A 9,942-nucleotide genomic window follows, 5' to 3' on the forward strand; every position below is an offset into this window, starting at 1 on the left:
TATAGTCCAACCCCCCATACCAATCTTGACTCAATGTTATTTTATTTCTTAAATTTTTTTATTCTACATCTCTCCATCTGTATTTTTATGACCCTACTCTAGTTCCTTTCCTGGACATAGAAACATTCCCCAAATTTTCTCTGAATCTTCGATAGTAACATTTTTAACACTGCTTCCCAATGCCAGGGTGATAATGTAAACATTATATAAATATCATTATAAAGTTTACCTGCTTCTGTATCTTCATCTCAAGCTACATTATGACTCCATGTCAGCAATCCACTGAACTTGCTTTATTTTTTAAAATAGATTATGTTCTTTGTGGTGTTCATATGTATGTTTCCTTCTGCTGAAACATTAATTCTCACTTTTTGCTGGCATATTAATTATGTATGTCTCAGTTTCAAAAAGATTTTCAGAGTGAAGCTTTCCTTAAACTTTAGACTAGGTTGAGACTCACTTGTGCATTCTTTCATAGCATAATTCAGACTTATTATATAAGATGTATATTTATAGTGCCATGAAGACTGAGATCCAAGAGTACAAGCACTTTGTCAGCCTTATCCTACTAGGAGTACGTGGAACATAAAAGAATAAAGTAAATATTGACTGATTGAGTGCATATATACCTAATAAATCTCCAGCACCATGCAGATGAATAAACTGAGGTATAGAACTTTCTTAACTTCACAGTGTTATTTGTTGAAGACCAGAGGTATTCATAGTAATCAAGTTTCCTCATTGTCAGTTCAGTACTTTTTCCACCGACTACATTACATTAGTTAAAGTTAACTATTGAAATGAATAAATCTCTGAAGTTTAGATAGTTGACACATTATTTCTCCCTTACCTCACAATCCAACGTTGATGTTGCAGAATGGACAACATTCCTCCTAGTTATGATAATGTGATCCAGGCTCCTTCCATATGGGGTCTTTCCATCTTTCACCACATGGCTACTGAGTCTATTCTAGGAGCTTTCTCTATTCCATCCAGCTATAAGGGAAAAGAGCAAGAAATATCATCTGTGGGAGATTTTTATGGGCTGGACCTGAAAGCGATGCACATTACTTCCTCTCACATTTCATTTGTCAACATAGTCACATGGCCTCACCTAACTGCAAGAGAAACTAGGAAATGGAATCTAGCTGTGTGTCAAGAAAAAGGTGACAATAACCAGTCTCTGCCAACTACAGTGCACTGTAATTAACAGTTAGATTCTAAAATGTCAAGGTATAAATACTGTATTTTAAAGCAGTAAAGTGTAAGCTTAGTGAAGTCAGGCATAACCCAGTGTTTAACAGACTGAGTTTAAATTTGATGGACAGAATTTAGAGCATATGACAGAATAATGATATTTCTATATAATTTAAAGGCAATAAAGTTGTAATCACTTCTTCTAAGTAAAATATCCTAATCACTATATGAATACATTTCCAATCTTGTTAGATGAAAATTATTAGTTACGTATTCTGCTCCATAGTTTCACCTTTCTGTTAAATATTAAAAGGGATAAGAGCAATTCTTTTATTTGCTTAAAGGATGAATTATATAAAGGTCATTCAGGTCTATCTGCTCTAGAAGCAAATAAGGGGGATTTTATACTGGATATGAAAATAGATATTTCATTTCACTTATCAACATTGAATTCAACTTCCCTTCACTTCCCTGTGCTGAAAAATACACTACACAGGGTTCAAGATTATAATGCCACTGTAAGTAATGCACAAAAGCACAGTGTTTGTAAGTTGAATTGACTGAAATTGAATGCAATCCACAAAAAAATTGAGAAAAAAATTAATATACATTGTCAATGATGCAGGCATAAAAACTAGGAGTCGTTTTGAAAGCAATCTCATTTTTAACTCTATCACCTTTTTTTTCCTTCCAAAGTATCTTGCAAAACTAATAATTGTATATTGTAATATAATTCACTTATGCTGCATATGGTTTGGTCTCTATATTTTACAATGTAGAGATAAATTTTCAGAAGAAAATATTAAATTTAGGTTGATGCAACTGTAAGAACAATTGAGAGATGATAATAATTTGCATTGTCTCAGTTTTAATTTGTGTTTGAAGAAAAAAAATTCAGTTTCATTAGGCCTATGGTCCATGCTAAATTTCTTGGTTATGCTTATGCATATTTTTGTAACCCTGGCCAATATTATATTGGCACCACTGCCAATAATCAGGGAGTAATCAAAAAAATATAAAAATATATATTCTTTAAAGATAATGTTACACAAATTAATAGCAACTTATATATTTATGTGATCTCCCTATTTCACATGAACCTGCTCCATATATTTCTGTTTATGAATGTATTGAAAAAAATCAATTCTTCCTGAGGCAGGTGGTGTAAATAATCTGCACCTGAGGGACATGTTACTGTCTTTATTTCACCATTTTTTGGCTATATGTCCTTATAGAAAAAGTTCTGAAGATTTGCTATTTTTAATGGAGCAATAGTTATCAGACTGATAATGATGAGGTACATCACCCAACCATTTATTGCTCATCTATTATGTAACAGGAACTCTTTGGGGCTCTAAGAAACATAAAAGAGTAAGATATGGATCTCACCGTTTAGGACTCACTGTATATTTATTACTGCATATCAGCAACTCTAAGTTGCCACTGATTGTAAAACAATTATTTTATATACTATTAAGAAAGAAAAAGTGATGTCAATTAAACCTGATCGAATCCTCTCTTATCACATCAATTATAACACACATTCAGACTTTATAGGTATTATAATATAGAAAAATATGCATTTAGAATATTTGCAATACAATACCAGCATCAATGTGATAAATGCTCTATCAAGTGGTAGAGAGAGGAAAAAGTGAAAATAGAAGTAGCTAAGACTGATTTTTCTTGGGAGAACAGAGGAGAGGATATTTAAGCTATGTCATAAGTAATATTTAATATATGTCATAAAGAATAGGTAGGGAGTTTTATGGCAGCACACGTAAGTAAAGAAAATAATATCACTCTTCTGTGCCTAAATTCTATAATCCTGCAGTGATACAGTAGTAAAATATGTTACCGTAATTTTGATTTGTCCTCATGGATTTCATGTTAGTGAGTGCTACTCTGTATTTGTCATGATTTTAATAGTTCTAACTTTTATTTCTTCAAACCATAGTTTTTAATCTGAATGGGATAATTTCATGCCTTTCTTATCTGTGTTGTAACAGTTTACAAACTGCCATTAGCTACTAGCTTTCAATCTTTCACTTTTCTTTTGTTGTTGTTGTTACAACATTGAAGTATATCTCTAGCAAATTCCAGAGATCCTTTGAAAGTTTTCAGGCATTCTATTTCTGTAATGTACAGCCATTTACTCAAAGAGTATTACAGCAAATGTATCTTAGATGCATGATTCTTCCTAATTCCTCCACCCTCTGTGCCACAGTTGGAGATTTTCTACTATAGTTTGATGTGGAACTCCAGCATATTAATTTTACTGGTGAGATATAAGTATTACATGTAGTCTTCATAAACCATGATCAGATTCAAGGGCAATATCTAATTTCTTATGGTCATCTATATCTTTTCAGCTATACAATATCAAATGTCGTTAGATTATTTTCAATAAAAATTCACGTTTTATGGCTTAATTTTAAAAATTACTTTCCCAAAAGTATTTTATTCAACTTAATTTAGTAACTGCTAAATGTGAATAACAAATAATGTATAATGGACATACCAACAGAAAGAATATACGGTCTATTTTCCTTTCTAATTCCCCTATATTAATACCATTGCACTAAGAAATATGTAAAGATATATATTATACCTATGCTTTTAAAGCCATTTTCCACTAACATAAAATATGACTTAGAATCGATATATAAATGTTTGGAGAGACATTTTCAAATCATTATACAATGCCATCAGTAAGCAAAGTTATTTCATTGAAAATCTCCTTCAAAAACTTTAATAGGAATTTCTTTCCAATTCTCATAAAGAAGATAATGACTAATTTTCATGTTAATGCTATGACCCTGATAGAGGGCAATTATCTCTAAAAACCAATCAAATATTCATTAGAGCTGAATAAATTTGTTATTTAACTTAACTGCCTTTTTAGAAACTCAAATGTCAATTTTAAAATGATCTTAGAATATTTGACTGCATCAGCTGGCTCATGTTTTAAGGTGTTCTATATCCATATACTCTACTATATCATCTTAAACACCACTATTCTTAACTTCTATATCAAATTTACATAAAATGATCATACTCAATATGATGTATGACAGCATAAAAATCCAGAATGTAGCTATTCTAATAGTGTGAAATTTGACGTACTCCCTCCTGGCTGGTCATGTGCAAAGGAAGATGATATTTAAGCGATTGATAATGAAGTCAGCTGCCGCAGGTCCTCAGATAGACTGATTCCACTTTGTGATAGCTGGTAAAATGGAGGAGTACCAGAACCCACATGCATTATGTGCTTGTAGCCACATAACAATATATCTAAGGAATTACAGAAAACAGGAGAAATGCTGACACTTTTTCCCCTCCTGAGTACATAGAATTCATTTATGTTGCATCTTTTTATCTAAAAGAATATCACATGTAGGATTTCTTCTTTCAAGTAAACTATCCGAATTCCCAGATCCAGTTTTTCTACTGAAAATTTAAAAGTGGCTGCTATAAAGGCATGGACTGCTGACAAACTGATTTGGTTTTCTTCTATTTAAATTTTTCCATTTTTTTCTTTACTTTAAAATATATAGCTGTAAACCCAACATCCAACATAAGAAGTAGAACACTACCTGTACTTTGTACTTGCTTATATTCTCCTCCATTTGCCCATCTTCCCACCCTCTAACCCAGAGATAAACACCAGACTAAACTGCGCATGTATTATTTCTTTTGAAAAAGTTTTACTACACACACTTTTAAATGACGTGTTAATCATGCGTGCTTGTTTACAAATTCTAGATAAAGGATATGACCTTTGGTAATTTGGTAATTTTAGAAGTTTTATTTTTCATATAAAATTAAATTTCAAAGATTCATCTATATTAAATTTACCCTTTCATATATCTAGGTGTCTTTTTATGTATTTCAATATTTTTAACGTAACTTTGTATTAGTTTGGTTATATGCATTTCTAATTTCCTTAGAATTGTGTGGTAATTATAAGTAGTATTATTTTTGTTTAAAATTAAGTTTTAAAAATTTTACTAATATAAAGGATTGATTAATTTTATATGACTTTTTACCCAATTATCAGTTTTTCAAAATTTTAAAATTTTAATTGTGGTAAAATACACATAACATAAAATTTGCCATCTTACCATTTTTAAGTATACAGTTCAGTAGTTTAAGTACATTCACATTGTTGTACAATAAATCTCAAGAATTATTTTCATCTTGAAAAACTGAAACACTATACACATGAAACAACAACTCTCTAGTCCCCTCACCCCTAGTAGCCCCTGGCAACCACCATTCTACCTTCTGTCTCTATGAATTTAACTACTCTAGGTATCTCTTATAAGTGGTAATTTGTCTTTTGCAACTGGCTTATTTCATTTAGCATACTGACTTCAAGGTTCATTCATACTGTAGCTATGTCAGAACTTTCATCCTTTGTAATGCTAAATAATATCCCACTGTATATACATTTGGCTTACGTTTTTCACATTCATAATGTTATATATTTTCACTTGATTTTATGTCTAATTGTGCTACCTTGATCCTCTGAATAATGACAGAAGTATTAATAACAAGAAACATTTTATTATTGATTGTAAAGAAGTATTTCAAATATTTCCCTACTTAGAATAATACTTGCTGTAATTTTAAGTACATATTTTTAGAACAGGTTTAGATTTATAGAAGAATTGCAAATTTAGTACAGAGATTTCCCATATACCCTGTACCTACTTTCCCTTACTGATAACATTTTACATTACTATGGTAAATTAACTAGAATTAATGAACTAATGCTGATACAATTTTATTACCTAAAGTCCATACTTTATTCAGATTTCCTTAGTTTTTAGCTCTTACCCTTTTTTTCTGCTTCAGAGACCCATCCAGGATAACACATTGCATTTAGTTGTCATGTCTCCTTGAGCTTCTCTCATCTGTGCCAGTTTCTTAGACTTTAATGTTTCTAATGTTTTGAGAGATGTTAGTAAGGTGTGTTAAAATATAAACTGAGGCGTATTAAACATTTAAAAGTTTATTTGAGCAAAAGTGTATTCGAATTGGGCAGTGCCAAACTGCAAGTGGTTAGGAGTGCTCTGCTGAGGAGAGCTAGGGGAAAGAGAAGTTATAGAAGAAAAGAAAGAAAATTATTTGATTGAGTATAAAGCCTAGTTGACTGTTTGTGATTTGTTGTACCTAGGTTTTTATTTCTTAACCTTGAGGCATTTACAGGCTTAGATTTTGCTTTGCTTACATAGGCCACCAAAGCAGTAGAGCCACTTCAGCCTAATGGACTCCTTGTTTAATTAATTTAACAGATGTTTTGTACCATGTCCTTCTACTGGGATTTGTCTGATATTTTTCTCATAATTAGACTGGAGTTATTGGTTTTTCAGAGCAAGACCACTTAAGTAAGTTATCATTTTTATGATATATCAAGGGCACATACCATCAGCTAGACTTATTGACCCTATTACCCATCTCCCTTTTCACATTGCACTTTTGAAAGCAAGTCAATTAGTACAACCTACACTTAAGTAGTGGGGAGTTATGATACATCTCCTCCAGGGTGAAGTTTCTATACACATTATTTGCAATATATCTGCATGGAAGATTTATCTTTTCTCTCCCATTTATTTACTTATTCAATAATTTAATTATATCGTTATGGACTCAATAATATATATATTTTTTTATTTTGAATTTTAATCCAGTATGTATGTGTTATTTTGTTTCTCAAATTGCTATAGCTTTGGCCATCAGAAGCCCTTTCATTTGACATCTATGTCCCTTTGACATACCACCACCATTGTGTGTGCATGCCTCTGTGTGTGTGCATGACTTGTGTACTAAGCTCTATAGTACCCTCTGGCACTGCAAGATGCTCCAGGCTCATCTCGTGTATTTTCTTTACCAGTCTACAATCAAGAGACCTTGATTCTTCTGTTGGAGAATGGTATTAGAAACTGTAATCTAGGTGCCAACCATGATCATTGCTACTGAGTTTCATTTCATTCTAGGCCCTTTCAGCTCACAGAGCAAGTAAATATATGTATGGAGCCAACCATGTATATGCATATATCTATAAATATTTGTCTACCTAACCATCCATATACATGTGTTCATACTGATTTCTCCAATTCTAATCCATTATCCCATGGGTCATTATAGTCTCATCCCCATGATTATGTGTAAATGCCCACTCTAAAATGAAAAAGCTTACTTTCACCTTCTGCTATTCATTTACTTAATGGTTCAATTCCTATACATGTATAGCACAATCAGAGGTATTAACCTGTATCCCTGTGGGAAAAACTTTATCATCTAGAAAACTAAATTAGAATGTTTATGTACAATTTCTTTTGTCTTCAGTTTGAAAGATTCCATGACACAGTTATTCAGGTCAGCACATTTTCCTCTACCCTCTTTAGTTAGTGTTATGGTCTGAAAATTTGCACCCCTCCAAATTCATGTATTGAAATCCTAACCCCCAAGCATGATAATATTTGTAGATGGGGCCTCTGGGAAGTGATTAGGTCATGAAGAAGGAGCCTTCATGAACCTTATAAAAGAGATCCCACAGAGCTTCTCCTTCCACTATGTGAGGATATAAGAAGTTTACAACCCGGAGAGCCCTCACTCGATCATGCTGGCTGATTTGGACTGTCAGTCTCCAGATATATGAACAATATATTTCTGCTGTTCATAAGCCATCTAGTCTATGGTTATAGCAGTGAAAATGGACTAAGACAGTGAGTAAGTTTGTTAAATATATTTGAGATGCAGGTGGTTTATTTTGTCATTCTGCATTTTATTCTAGGAATCCTTAAACTCCAAAATAATATATTTTTAAAAATTTACAACATTAAATTTCAACAGGTTTAGGCAAAGGCATACTGTCATGTAACTGCAATTACATATCATAGAGAATAGGTTAACCTCTGAAAAATCCCTATGCTCTCCCTTTTTAACTTTCCCCTTCCCCGCCCCCAACCTTAGACACACTGATCTTTTGACTGCCTATAATTTCACCTCTTCCTGAAAGGTATATAATTGAAATCATACAGTACATACTCTTTTCACAATGAATTCTTTTACTCAGTAATATACATTTAACATTCATCAATGTCTTTGATGGCTTGATAGTCATTTTTATTGCTGAATAAAATTCCATTGTATAGATATCACACAGGTTTTCTGAAGTCCATTTACTTATTGGAGGATATAATGATGCTTTCACTTTTTGGCAATTATGAATAAACCTGCTATAAACATTTATGGGCAATTTTTTGTGTGGACATAAGTTTTCAAATCAGTTTGATAAATACTTAAGTATACACTTAGGTTGCTAGTTGATAATCTATGTTTAGCTTTGTAAGAAACAGCCAAACTCTTCCAAAGTGGCTGTACCATTTTGCGTTCTCACTAATAACAAGTCAGAGTTCCAGTTGCTCCACATCCTCACCAGTATTGTTGCATTTGGGTCATTCTAATAGGTGTTTACTAGTATCTTGATGCTTTAATTTGCAATTCCTTAATGATATTTTATGTTAATAATCTATACTTATTTGCCATTTGTATATCTTCTTTGGTGAGGTATCTGTTCTGTTTACCCATTTTGGGGATTCTCTTTCTTGCTGTTTAGTTTTATGAATTCTTTCTAATTTGAATATCAGGAGCTTTATTATGTATGTGTTTTTCAACTATTTTTTCCCAGTCGGTGGTTTCTTTTTATTTTCTTAACAGTGGCTTTGGGAAAGCATACGTTTTTAATATTAATAAAGCCCTACCTATCACTTTTTTCTTTCATGGATTTTGCTTTTGGTGTTGCATCTAAAAACTCATCACCAAACCCAACATTACCTAGACTTTCATCTAAGTTTTTTATTAGAAGTTTTATAGTTTCACATTTTACTTTAAGATCTATATTCCATTTTGAGTCAATTTCTGTGAAAGATGCAAAGTTCATGTCTAGGTTATTGCTATCATTTTGTAGATTTTGTGGGACAACATTTCTTCCTATAGCTATTTTTTCTAAGAGTGATGAGACTAAACCTCATCATTTCTAAAGGATTATGCTTTCATCCATCACTTTATTCATACTGGGTAGAAATATTTTGTATATGATTTCTGCAGCTACATTCATGTTTGTGACTGAATTTTAATTATCCATTTGATTACTGTATATCATGAATATTCTTGAATCATATTATTCATTGGGGAATATCCTTATTTTATTCTTATTTAAAAGATTTTATATAGGAATTATTCTATGGCTATTTCTTTATTGTGGGCAGATATTTATCCATTGATTTAACTTCTTTGATCATTAGAAGTCTTTTCAGTATTTATATTATATAATTATAGTTATTTATTTGCTTCATAGAATGAGTAAATATTTAAGTCAGATGCCACTTTATGTTACAAATTAAAGATAAGAACCTAGGTTGTTTGGATTTCACAAAGGGTATGTGAAATTCAGACCAGTTTACATAAGTTCAGTTTGTACTGCTTATAGCATGTTTTCAGATGATACGGAAAAGATTCTGCCCTTTTCTAGAAAAAGGACACCCAGTGTAGTAAATAATTATCATAATGCATCACAGTGAATAACATCTCCTTTTGTCCACACATGTTTGCAATACAACAGTTGTGGGTCCTCTTATGAAGAAATAATTATTCATATTCTTGAATCTGGACTGGTTGAGCCTTGCATTGACCAATATGATGTGGCAGAAGAGATGTATAAATTCTGGAACCTAC

Source organism: Physeter macrocephalus, chromosome 11 (assembly GCF_002837175.3).
Source record: "Physeter macrocephalus isolate SW-GA chromosome 11, ASM283717v5, whole genome shotgun sequence".
Classification (NCBI taxonomy): domain Eukaryota; kingdom Metazoa; phylum Chordata; class Mammalia; order Artiodactyla; family Physeteridae; genus Physeter; species Physeter macrocephalus.